The sequence below is a fragment of the Pelophylax lessonae genome, assembly GCF_965119305.1.
Source record: "Pelophylax lessonae genome assembly, chromosome: 8".
NCBI classification, from domain to species: domain Eukaryota; kingdom Metazoa; phylum Chordata; class Amphibia; order Anura; family Ranidae; genus Pelophylax; species Pelophylax lessonae.
The window spans coordinates 131634998-131648735 of record NC_138775.1 but is presented as its reverse complement, the minus strand read 5'-3'; the positions used below and the strand labels follow the sequence as shown (position 1 = coordinate 131648735).

At 44.3% G+C, this 13738-nt stretch overlaps 1 protein-coding gene across 1 annotated transcript in view; it reads right to left on the bottom strand.

Moving 5' to 3' along the window:
- LOC309561987 (uncharacterized protein) overlaps positions 1 to 13431 on the bottom strand; it is a gene marked incomplete at its 3' end in the record, with an annotated part of 127886 nt that extends 114455 nt beyond the window's left edge. Inside the window, exon 1 of the mRNA XM_082266082.1 lies at positions 13344 to 13431. The remainder of the gene's footprint in view (positions 1 to 13343) is intronic.
- Positions 13432 to 13738: the final 307 nt, after the last annotated feature.

Here is a 13738-nt window from a genome sequence, read left to right as displayed (position 1 = left end):
CCCGGTCAGACGCACAACACTAAGTCGCACAGCCCGGTCAGACGCACAACACTCAGTCGCACAGCCCGGTCAGAAGAACAACACTCAGTCGCACAGCCCGGTCAGACGCACAACACCGAGTCGCACAGCCCGGTCAGACGCACAACACCGAGTCGCACAGCCCGGTCAGATGCACAACACCGAGTCGCACAGCCCAGTCAGACGCACAACACTCAGTCTCACAGCCCGGTCAGACGCACAACACTCAGTCGCACAGCCCGGTCAGACTCACAACACAGTCGCACAGCCCGGTCAGACGCACAACACTGAGTCGCACAGCCCGGTCAGACGCACAACACTGAGTCACACAGCCCGGTCAGACGCACAACACTGAGTCGCACAGCCCGGTCAGACGCACAACACTGAGTCGCACAGCCCGGTCAGACGCACAACACTGAGTCGCACAGCCCGGTCAGACGCACAACACTGAGTCGCACAGCCCGGTCAGACGCACAACACTGAGTCGCACAGCCCGGTCAGACGCACAACACTCAGTCGCACAGCCCGGTCAGACGCACAACACCGAGTCGCACAGCCCGGTCAGACGCACAACACCGAGTCGCACAGCCCGGTCAGATGCACAACACCGAGTCGCACAGCCCAGTCAGACGCACAACACTCAGTCGCACCGCCCGGTCAGACGCACAACACTCAGTCGCACCGTCCGGTCAGACGCACAACACTCAGTCGCACAGCCCGGTCAGACGCACAACACTCAGTCGCACAGCCCGGTCAGACGCACAACGCTCAGTCGCACAGCCCGGTCAGACGCACAACGCTCAGTCGCACAGCCCGGTCAGACGCAAAACGCTCAGTCGCACAGCCCGGTCAGACGCACAACGCTCAGTCGCACAGCCCGGTCAGACGCACAACGCTCAGTCGCACAGCCCGGTCAGACACACAACGCTCAGTCGCACAGCCCGGTCAGACGCACAACGCTCAGTCGCACAGCACGGTCAGACGCACAACGCTCAGTCGCACAGCCCGGTCAGACGCAAAACGCTGAGTCGCACAGCCTGGTCAGACGCACAACACTGAGTCCCACAGCCCGGTCAGACGCACAACGCTCAGTCGCACCGCCCGGTCAGACGCACAATGCTCAGTCGCACCGCCCGGTCAGACGCACAACGCTCAGTCGCACAGCCCGGTCAGACGCAAAACACTCAGGTAGTGATAGGTACTCCCAGACACTCAGGTAGCAACAGGTACTCACAGATACTCAGGTACTTACAGATACTCAGGTACTCACAGATACTCACTATATTACCTGTTTATTAGTGTGCAAAGTGACAGGGGGGAAGGGGTTAACTGGGGGTGATCAAGGGGGGATCGGGGGGTTAAATCTTTATTGGGGGGGGTGGCGGGTATCCTAAGAGTAAAAGGAAGGGCCGCAATCGCTAAACCTGGTCACAAGTCACACTTATACGGGTATATAGGAAAATGCTATATACAGTATACAGTGTGTGTTGTGACAGGGGGTGTAAGGGTTAACTGGGGGGGGGCGATCCGGGGTTAAATGTGCCTATCTAAGTGTGTGTGTGCTTGGTGCAGTACTCACAGTTTAGATGTGCTCTCTCCTCTCAATGAATCCAAAAAGGGTCATGGGAGGGGAGAGCAGGTCTTTTCTGTGCCTGTGTTTACATTACACAGGCACAGATCAGTATCTGATTGGGCAGGACCAATCAACAGGTCCAGACCAAATATCATTGGCCTGGACCTGATGACTGATCAGTTCTGAACCCAATGAAGCCATCAGCGGCGGCGGGAGCGCGCCCCAGAGCGGCGGGAATGAGCGACGTAGCCCTACGTCGGTTTGCCTGTAGGGGGCTGACTGTCGCAGTAAATAGTCATGTCGGCAAGTGGTTAAGTGCAGGTGCTGGAAAATGGGCCAAATATTGTATTTAACCACTTTAGCCCCGGAGGATTTGGCTATTTTGCGATTCGGCACTGCGTGACTTTAACGGACAATTGCGCGGTCGTGCAATACTGTGCCCAAATGAAATTGACGTCCTTTTTTCCACAAACAAAGCTTACTTTTGGTGGTATTTGTTTACCTGTGCGATTTTTATTTTTTGCGCTATAAACAAAAAAAGAGCGACAATTTTGAAAAAATAATATTTTTCACATTTTTTTTATATGAAATTCTCAAAAAAATAAATAAATTTAAAAATCTAAATTTTTTAACATTTTAGGCCAATTTGTTTTCTGCTACATATTTTTGTTAAAAAAAATCGCAATAAGCGTATTTTAATTGGTTTGCGCAAAAGTTAGTGCATTTACTAACTACGGGAAAGATTTATGTCATTTTTATCATTTTTTTTTTATTAGTAATGGCGGCGATCTGCGATTTTTTTGCGGGACTGCGTCATTGCGGCGGACAGATTGGACCCTAAACTGACATTTTAGACACTTTTGGGGGTACCAGTGACATTACTACAGTAATCAGTGCTAAAAATATGCTTTGTTTCTGTAAAAATGACACAGGCAGGGAAGGGGTTAGCTGTACTGGTTATCAAGGGGTTAAATGTGTCCCTAGGGGCATGATTCTAACTGTCAGGGAGCGTGGCTTGTGAAGTAATCACAGAGACATGCGATCCTATATAGCAGGATCACATAGCCTCTGTGATCACTTCAGGGAGAATGACAGACGGCTGTCTTTACATCAAAAGGAAGCGAGGAAAGCGCCTCTGAGTATAATTAAGGTTTAATATGGCAATAAAACGTAGTAACTCACATGGAGGTAAGGAGTAGTGCATCTGGATAAGTCAGGCTCTGGGAGGATGGTGTGGCTGTCCGCAGTGTATGGCGATGTCCGGTGAGGTTCAGGGAGATTTGAAAGAGCCAGCTCTAGCATCTTCAGGATGGACGAGCAGGAACTCTGTGCGGCGGCCGGCAGCGTCTGACGTCAGGAACAGGAAGAAGGGCAACTGGGCATGCGCGAATACCCGGGCCGGGCATGCACACTCCTTTTTCAAGTGTCCAGGCCAAGGGAAATAGGACAGTCTTTTAAAGTCCACTGGGGGGTGTGTGAGTTTATTTAAGGCGGCAATGATAAAAGTGTACTAAAACTTAAAGTGGCAATCTACTGATTGAGATGACCGGAAACTGTAGTAATACTGATTACAGATGGGGGACATGGGAACAGCATGGAAATGCAAGGAAAGCAGGGGCTAATATATTGGTGCAATCCAAACGAGCAGAACAAGAAATGCAATAAAAATATGCAATAAAAATACAAATACAATGGAAAAGGCAATACAATCAATAATTGCAGTGATGATAAAAATACGGGTATATATGTATGTAGAATGGTGGAAATAAGGCCCATTAGATGACAGCAGTTGACATAGCTGTGTTATTGTATTGATGTACTAGGGACAAAATTAAACTAAAGACCTAAGTGGATGTCAGTATGCCTAGTATAGTCAATGGATGGGATATAAACAGAGGGCATGGTATCCCTTGACAATGTATGTAGTATATGTGGATGTGTGTGTGTGTGTGTGTGTGGGGGGGTTGGGCGGGAAGGGAAAGAAGGGGAGGGGGGGAAAGGGGACAAAAGAGGGGGGAGAAAGAAAAGGGAGGAGAAAAAGGGAAAGGGAAGGAGGGAGGGGGAGAGGGGGCAAAGGAAGGGGGAGAAAGAAAGAAGAGGGAGGAGAAGAAGGGAATGGAAAGGAGGGGGAGGGGGGGAAGAAAGGGAGATGTTTTATACTTACTTGATGGAGTCTTGATAGAGTTAACAAAATGTGACATACAATGTAAGAGAACCTGAAATACTAACAAAACAAGGTTAGGTGGAGTGATGGTAGCGGGAGGATAAGTAGATGACTATAAGATGGTGTTGATGTCAAGTTCCTTGTTTAACCCATTGGGTTTGAAGCTATCCAAGGTGCAAATCCAGAATGTCTCCCGTTCGCATAGTAGCGAGAAACGCTCTGCTGCTGGTAGGTGCTTGGGGATGGATTCTAGTATCCAGACACGTAATCCAGCAGTCGACTGTTGGTGGAACTCTAAGAAATAGCGTGGGACGCTGTGTTTGTCACAGCCAGTCTCAATAAAGCGTCGGATGTACAAGACAGAGAGGATTGGGTGTGGAAATTTTTAATTGACTAGGTGCGATTTTGTTCTTGAAAGAAGGTGCCCTGCGATAGGTGATCCGGGGTTTGTCATGGATGCTGGAAGAGAGGAGAGGATCCTGTTTGAGGATACCCTAATTTTTAGAAATAATGTTTTCCATTTTTTTGTGTCGTGCATGAAACTCGGTGATGAATCGGATTGTGGAGTTGGAAGCGGGGTTTTCCGGGGAGGTAGGTGTTAAAGGCTTGGTCAATGAGTGTGTTAGGGTAACCTTTGTCCAGGAATTTCTTTTTAAGGTGGTGCAAAATTGGTGCCCATGGTCCATTGGTGCCCATTTCTTGTCTCAGGACAATATGATCAACCCCGACCAAGCCACCTTCATATCAGATGCCATAAAATTTTGCCTCACCCACAATTATTTTCTTTTTCAAGGTGATTACTATCTCCAGATTACAGGCACAGCCATGGGCACCAATTTTGCACCATCTTACGCTAACCTGACCATGGGTTTTTGGGAAAACTCATACATTTGGCAAAATAATCCTTACATCCAGCACCTTATTTTTTACGGGCACTATATCGATGACATAATCATCATTCAGGATGGCTCACCCACTACCATTAACAACTTTGTCCACCACTGCAACAACAACCCCTTCAGCCTATCTTTTACCTCTGCTTGGCATCGTGAGCATCTAGCTTTTTTGGATCTTGAACTAGGCCACGATGGAGGCACTATTTTTTCCCAGAACTACTCCAAACCCACTGCTGGCAATTCATACCTCCATTATGACAGCTGCCACCACCCTCTATGGGTTAAAAACATCCCTAAAGGCCAGTTTTGCCGGGTTAAGACAAAACTGCACTAGAGACTCTGATTTCATCACCCAAAGCAAGCACCTGAAAAAGAAATTCCTGGACAAAGGTTACCCTAGCACACTCATTGACCAAGCCTTTAACACCTACCTCCCCGGAAAACCACCTAAAAAAGAAAATCCTGCTTCCGACTCCACAATCCGATTTATCACCAGGATTCATGGACGACACAAAAAAATGAAAACATTATTTCTAAACATTGGGGTATCCTCAAACAGGATCCTCTCCTCTCTTCCAACTTCCATGACAAACCCCGGATCACCTATCGCAGGGCCCCTTCTCTCAAGAACAAAAGCACCTAGTCAATTAAAAATTCCCACACCCAATCCTCTCTGTCTTGTACCACTCAAAGGGATGTTTCAAAGTAAAAAAGCTTTATGTAAGACTTGTGAATTCATACAACACGGTCAAAAATCATTTTCACACAAAGGCAAGACTTACAACTTTGATAACTTCCACAATTGCTCCACTGACCACGTGGTCTACTGCCTCTCCTGCCCATGCCCACTATATGTGGGACGTACCATCTGCCCCCTCAGACATCGTTTCGGTAAACACCGACGCTTTATTGAGACTGGCTGTGACAAACACAGCATCCCACACCATTTCTTAGAGGTCCACCAACAATCGACTGCTGGATTACGTGTCTGGATACTAGAATCCATCCCCAAGCACCTACCAGCAGCAGAGCATTTCTCGCTACTATGCGAACGGGAGACATTCTGGATTTACACCTTGGATAGCCTCAACCCCAATGGGTTAAACGAGGGACTTGACATCAACACCATCTTATAGTCATCTACTTATCCTCCCGCTACCATCACTCCACCTAACCTTGTTTTATTAGTATTTCAGGTTCTCTTACATTGTATGTCACATTTTGTTAACTCTATCAAGACTCAGAGTAAATATAAAACATCTCCTTTTCTTCCCTCCCCCCCTCCCCCTCCTTTCCCTCCCTCTTCTTTCTTTCTCCCCCCTTCCTTTGCCCCCTCTTCTCCCCCCTCCTTTTCTTTCCCCTTTTCTCCTCCCTTTTCTTTCTTTCTCCCCCCTTCTATTGTCCCCTTGCCCACCCCTCCCCTTCTAGATTGCCACTTTAAGTTTTAGTACACTTTTATCATTGCCGCCTTAAATAAACTCACACGCCCCCCAGTGGACTATAAAAGACTGTCCTTGGCCTGGACACTTGAAAAGGAGTGCGCATGCCCGACCCGGGTATTCGCACATGCTCCGAAACACGTTGTGAAGCCCAGTTGCCCTTCTTCCTGTTCCTGACGTCAGACGCTGCTGGCCGCCGCACAGAGTTCGTGCTCGTCCATCCGGAAGGCGCTCAAGCTGGCTCTTTCAAGTCTCCCTGGACCTCGCTGGACATCGCCATACACTGCGGACAGCAACACCATCTTCCCAGAGCCTGACTTATCCATATGCACTACTCCTTACCTCCATGTGAGTTACTACGTTTTATTGCCATATTAAACCTTTATTATACTCAGAGGCGCTTTCCTCGCTTCCTTTATCTCAATATGCAGAGTTGAATTCACTCCATCGGACAGCTTGCCCTGAGCGCCTTCCATCCACCCCTGGAACCTATTTGGACCCCTATCCCCATCGGACTCTCAGATAGTCCTTTATGTCCTTTATTTCCAGGGACTTGCACATGGACTTTTAATCCCCCCCTTGTGCCTTGCATGCATTTTTTTAAGTGTCATTGTGTCCTGCACATAACACTGACACATATCAATACCTGCTGTAGCAACATTGCTTGCACTACCTCTGAGAGCTAACACCCCCATACATAGGCCGTGTTTACATCAGCCGACTGTCCTTCTCTCTCTGCTGCGGGAGATCACCGGTGGCCGGCGGCCATCGGAGCCGCCGGTCACATGCGCTAGCTCCCCAGCTAACGAGCGGGGGCGCCCCCTAGAGTCTCCTGAGCGAGAGACGTAGGGCTATGTCGCTTTGCCCAGCAGCGGCAGAGTGCCGCAGTAAATGAACGGTGGGAGGGGCTGAAGTGGTTAATAACCTGATAAAAACTGTTTATGAGCAATCTGTTTTTTCATGACTGAACGCATCTCCTGAAACTGCAGATATTTAGAATGTTGTTCTAAAATGTTATCTCATACTAAATGGTATTTTAGAGTCTATTAGTTACATTTATAGAGTCATAGTGTTCTTGGCTTACTGTACTGCAGAGGATTTGGATGAACCCGACAAAAACTTCTCAGACTCTAAGGAATCAAACCCAATTTTTGTTGCCAAGATATTTTTTTTTTTCAGTATACCAATAGGGGCCAGCTGTGGAGTTTGGGTATTAGCTCAGGACAGAAAAAGTGTAGCAAAGAACTTGTCCACAAAAATATTTTTTTCTACACCAAAATATGCAGTGCATGCATTGCAGGAATCAATCAAATCAAATCCATGCTATTATAGTCAAAGAGTAAAAAAAAAAAAAAAAAACTCCAACCAAATAGAAATGTTATTTCTGTGTGGTTACTAGTACGTTGATGATGTTAATCTGCTACCTTAATCATTATGAAAAGAAATTATTTAAAAAAATATTATTAGATAGTGCAGTTAGAAAGTGAATGCCTTAATTATTACATGCCCTTAAGAATGGATTTTATTGCAAAATAATCTCAGTAAATCCCACTAAGAAAGCCCCATAGAGATATGAGGGGAGCCAGAGAAAAAACAAAACAAAAACAGTGCCAATTCAAACTTAAATAATTTTGGAGTAGAGTTGTCCATATTTTACATATCTAGTGGTCACAAGTGGCACTATTTTTTAACGTTCAATATTTTTTTATTAAAAGTTTTGCAAAATAACATAGGAAAGATAAAAATTGGAACATTCGTCAAGAAAAAATGTTACGGCATCAGAATACAATCGTGTCAGTGATATTCATAGAATTCCCGGAAATTATGCATATAAATCCTAATACAGAACAACATGTGTCAAATAGTTGCATTTAAAGCAGCAACATCCATGTAACAAACGTCAACTGGAAACAAACCGTCTAAGCCATATCGGATTATCCCGATAAAGTAGAGTGCAGAACAATGAAAGCAGAAGAGAAAGAGGATAGGAAAAGAAAAGGAAAGATAGAAAAGGAGAGAAGAACAAGTCAGAGTCTGTCCCCCCCAGGACCGTGCCCTATTACAAGTATAGTATGCCACCGTGGCACTATTTTTTATGTTAACATTTTCTGCAAATATTTGTTAGTTTTCATTTGAAATCAAACAGGTTAACGTGTTTACTATTGAATATCCCCTCCCATTAAGACAATAATGTAATTTTAAAAAAGCATGTTTTATAGCTGTTTGGTTTTTCTGTTCCATAGCTGCAATGAAGTCAGTGATAAACACAGAAACATGGTTACAACGTTTACAGTCTGCAGACCCCATTTACCAAACACTTTCTAATGGATCAAATGAAATGCAGTGGTGACATGGCAGCAGACCCGATGCGTTTCGTCTGAAAATACATCATCTGGGACGTCTGCCCCTTGTCCACACTGCAGTTTTATACAAAAATAGAGTCACCCCCATTACAGAAATCACCTGGATAAGGTACAGACCGTGTTGATCCATATCACTTCCTGTATAATTCAAAGATGGCAGCATCTTTTTCTCATTTGATCCTAGGATGTTTTATTCTCAAAGCGCTTTTATTCATCATTCTTGTAAGTGTTCTGGATTTTAATGAATTAGTCACTTTTTGTATGGTTTTTCACTATGTGGAGTTTTATTTTCCATTGAGTTTGTGTGGAGAAGAGATTGAGACTCCTCTTCTATCTGGACCTTCTGCTGTGGGAGTTGTCTGTATATAGGTGACTTATCAGTTGATGCTGCTACTCTTTTTGAAGTCAACCTGGATGGCCTGCGATTTTCTGTTCATTTGTACATGCTGAGTTAGACCCACTAAGCGTTAGGTTATGTGAGTCCACTTCTTCTGGTAAGCCCCCTCCTTTTCCGTGGTGGTCCCTGTGCACAGTTTGGATTCTTCACGTGGAATAGCGTTTGAAGATTTTCGCTTCTAATTTCACAATTTTGGACTCACTTTTTGTTTCTTCTTGGTTTTGTGGTCATCCCAACCAGTCGCTATTATTATTGTTATATTTTGGTTTTATTACATGCATATTTTGTAACAATTTCTACTATAGATTTATATTTTTGCACTTACATGCACTTTATTTTACTTCACAGCACTGCACTATATATTTTAAATGTGAGTACACACACTGTAAAAAAGTACACAGTCTGCCCAAGGTTTCCGGCAAGATATGTCCCTTCTTCTGGTACCTGGTGTGCTATGCTTCTTCTTGCTTGCAACAAGGAATTACTCACCGGAATTACTCAGCGGAAGGGTCACCCATGCATATTTTAAAATGTAAAGTCAGTTTTTAAAGAAAAAAAAACAATTAAAAAAATATGGAAAAAAATAAATATAATGTGTTTTTTTTTCTTTTTTTTTTTTTTTTACAATCTTTCCTTAGGTATTTGGACCCAAAGAGAGCATGCTGAGTAAATGGCTCTAGAAATTATTTTTTCAGGTTGAATACAAGCATGCCTAACTATATTAGGCTAATATACATACATACATACATACACATACATACTTCATGTAAATTGTACTTCTTATCCCTGAGAATAATATACTGTATAGTTTATAATTTATAATGATTATAATTTAACCAGGGAAAATAAAGACTGTTTAAAGGATTTGAGAATGGTCACACAATAAACTCTGTGAATCACTGTATCTGTAGGCAAAATAAGTAAATAGATTTGTTTTACGACTGGATAATTGAAATTAATCTTTACACCTTTTATTGTGTGAACATTCTCAAACATTTTAGAAAATCAGCTTCAAAAAGTATACACTGATCAGCCATACCTTTATGACCACCCTACTATTATTATGTAGGCCCTCTTTTTGCTGTTAAAACAGCTCTGACCCTTCAAGACATGGACACCACTGGACCTATAAAAGTATGCTGTGGTATGTGGCACCAAGCCATCAGTAGCAGATTCCTAAAGTCCTCTAAGTTGCGAGGTGGGGCCTCCATGGATCGGACTTGTTTTTCCAGCACACAGATGCTCGACTGAATTGAGGCATTCTGGAGAATTTGGAGGCCAAGTAAACATCTCACTGTTGTGTTCCTCAAAACATTTTTGAACCATTGTTGCAATGTGGCAGGACACATTATCCTTCTGAAAAAGGCCACTACCATCAGGGAATACCATGTCCATGAAGGCGTGTACTTGGTCAGCAACAATATTAAGGTAGGTGGTACCTGTCAAAGTAACATTCCCATGAACGGCAGGACCCAAGGTTTCCCAGCAGCAGGCATGTGCAGGGGGGGGGGGGGAGGGTGCTTGAGCACCTGCCCCTTTGCCCCTTGATTCCCAAAGTGCCCTTTTGTCAAGGCAAACTTTCCACAACGGCGCCCATAAACAATACGGCTGTGGGCCAACAGTGAAACTGCACATGCACCATTCCCGAAGCCTGCCTGGCTCTGGAAAGCTCATAAATGCTCAGCAGAGGGGGCGCAGTGACGTAATGGCGCCACCTGGTGCCATTTTTGAAAGTGAGGCACTTGGTCTTTGCGCAGCAAATGTGCCTCATTGTCACATCAGCAGGTAAGACCAGACCCTGAACCGCTCCACAGCCTCTGACTACACCTACACCATGTCCACAGCCTCTGACCAGACCACCACCTGCACCATGTCCGCAGCCTCTTACCACCCCTTGCACCATGTCCGCAGCCTCTGACCAGACCACCACCTACACCGTGTCCGCAGCCTCTTACCACCCCTTGCACCATGTCCACAGCCTCTGACCAGACCTCTACCTGCACCATGTCCGCAGCCTCTGACCACCCCCTTCACCATGTCCGTTGCCTCTGATCAGAGCACCACCTGCACCATATTCGCAGCTGCCGATCACCACCTCCATCATGTCCGCAGCCACTGATCACCCCTCGCACCATGACCACAGCCACTGATTGACCCCCGCACCATGTCCGCAGACACTGATCACCCCCCGCACCTGCCCTATTTAAAGCCCTGTTCCGTGTGCCCTTTTTATACTTTGAGCGCCTGCCCTTCCAAAGGTCTCTGCACGGCCCTGCCCAGCAGAACATTGCTGAAGCATCCCAAGCCTCCAGCAGTTTGCCTTCTTCACATACTGCATCCTGTTGTCATCTCTTCCCCACTTGCACATGCCCCTGGCCATCCAGATGATGTGAAAGCTAACATGATTCATCAGACCAAGCCACCCTCTTCTATTGCTCCATAGTCTAGTTCTGATGCTCACGTGCCCATTGTAAGCACTTCTAGCTGTGGACACGGGTCAGCACAGGCACTCTGATAGGTCTGCAGCTACGCAGCCCCAGACACAACAAACTGCACTGCCCTTTTTTCTGCTTTCAACAGATCAGCTTCAGGGACAGTATGTTTACTTGCTGCCTAATATATCCCAGCAAATTACCGATGCCATTGTAATGAGATAATCAATGTTATTCACTTAAACTTTCATATAGCGATGCCACAAATCTCCAATCAGAAAAATTTTTTCTGCCACAAATCTCCAATCAGAAACGCAAACCAGAAGGATTTTTTTCCTGTCTCTAAACGCTGAGCTCAAAATATGCCTGCGATACTCCTAATGTGCATGGATACATAGGATAAAATTGAGCTGCGTCTACAGGCAAAACACATAACTCCTGTAGAAGCAGCATTTTGAAGTCAGCGTGCATGGAGCCTTAAGGAGCATGCATGGTATGATGACAACTCTGCTGCTGATTGGATTGTTTTTAAGAAACTATTTTACAGTTTTACACACAAAGATACATACACTGAAAATCATGATTCAATCAATCAATTTCATGTTTGCATTCCCTTCAACATAATCTATATCAAACAAACCCCCACCAACTCATTTTTAATGCCATAATCTAGTGATCCATCAAATGGTGGGAATTGTTTTTGCATATTTTTTTACCAATTGGCTGCCTGTTCCCAAAGTCACCTTTTGACCTTGACTCACATGATATTGCTGCATTTTAGTGTTATCAGTTATCGATTTTCAAAGAGAACAGTAATGGGCCATACACACTATAAGATTTTCTAAAAAAGACTTTTTCGTTTAGACTTACCAAAACCATATAATATGAGGTCAAACCTAAACACTTTCTATTTGTATGCAATCTGGCAGGCCCTTGCACTACATAGAAAAGGTAAATCTGAAGGAAAAAGTCTTCAGAAAATCTTATAGTGTGTATGGCCCTTTACTCATAGACAAATGACAGAAAGCTTTGTCTTTTTTCAGTTAAATTTAGGGGATTGGGCAGCAGCATAAGGAAGCATGATATGCTTTTTTAAATCTGACAGTAGAAAATTTGCTTCCGTAACCTTTACAGCCCATTCAGACTGGCGCGACACGACTTTGTGGGGCGACCTGTGAAGTCGGGGTGCACAAAGTGCACCGCGACTTCGGCGCGACTTGCACGGACTTCATATAATTGAAGTCAATGCAAGTTGCCTCCAGGTCGCCCCAAAGTAGTACAGGACGAAGTCGCCTGACAAGTCACGCTAGTCTGAATGGACTCTTACTAAGCATTTCTGCAATAATAAGAAACATAATTTATTATACATATATTCTGGAATATAGGTTTATTTACTGAGAATTCATCCCTAGCTACATTTCTAGTAGCCTTACAAACTGCCTACCCTCAAATAAGGTACTTCTGATGAATTAGCCTCTTATCTACAAGCTGGAAATTTTCTTAATTGTGCGTTAGTTCAAACTCTAGCAAGTAATATTCTTCAACTATTCCACGTGTCTTTAAGTGTGATCTCATTTTTTTTTCTGCATCCTGGGATTAGAAAGTAATATATTTCAAGACACTAAGATTCTTATGTAACTGTTGTTTCCACTCCATTCCATAATCCTGTCTTAGCATTTTCTACAGATGTCATGAGCTTTGCACTTTCAACTCACATAAAACCCCCCAAAAGCAACGGGTGCACTTGAAAAGACACGGTGCCGTAAGTACAACAGCTGCCTACACAAACTCGGTATGCCAAATGTAACTCATCTACTTACTAAAAATTTACTAATAACATGCGTTATACATATATCATAAAACATACCTTTACAAAAAAGTATTACAACTGAAATGTGAACTGGGAAATATCACAGAGACATTATCAACAGTAACAGCGCATCCACAGATAACCCAAATCATTTTCTTAGCCTATGCTAGATAATATCTCTAGTATATAATAATATATTAGCACTGTATGAAAAACATATGTGTATTATCTGTTTTTATGAGATAAATTACCTGAGTCCTAGATTAGTTGTCACAGGTCATCAGTTACAAATCTGCTAGCTGGACATGTCTACTAGTTTTAGGGCTTCAATATTTTCACTGACTCGTATGAACTATTTCCAACTCCTCCCTACTCCCCCTTTCACTAACATACCCTCTCCAAGGCTGACATCATTCTATGCACACAGACACATGGACCCAGTATGGACACCGGCTGCAAACTTAATCAGACCCAAAGTTTTTCCTAATTAACCTCTGGAATTTATGGTTTTAATATATCTTATAATATGTGCAGCACATGAATGCAGGGCTGCTGATAGAAATCCCAGGGCTCCGTACAGACTACCTAACAGCCCCCCCCCCCCCCCCCCAAAAAAAAATATAAAAGCTATATTTCAATAAAAATA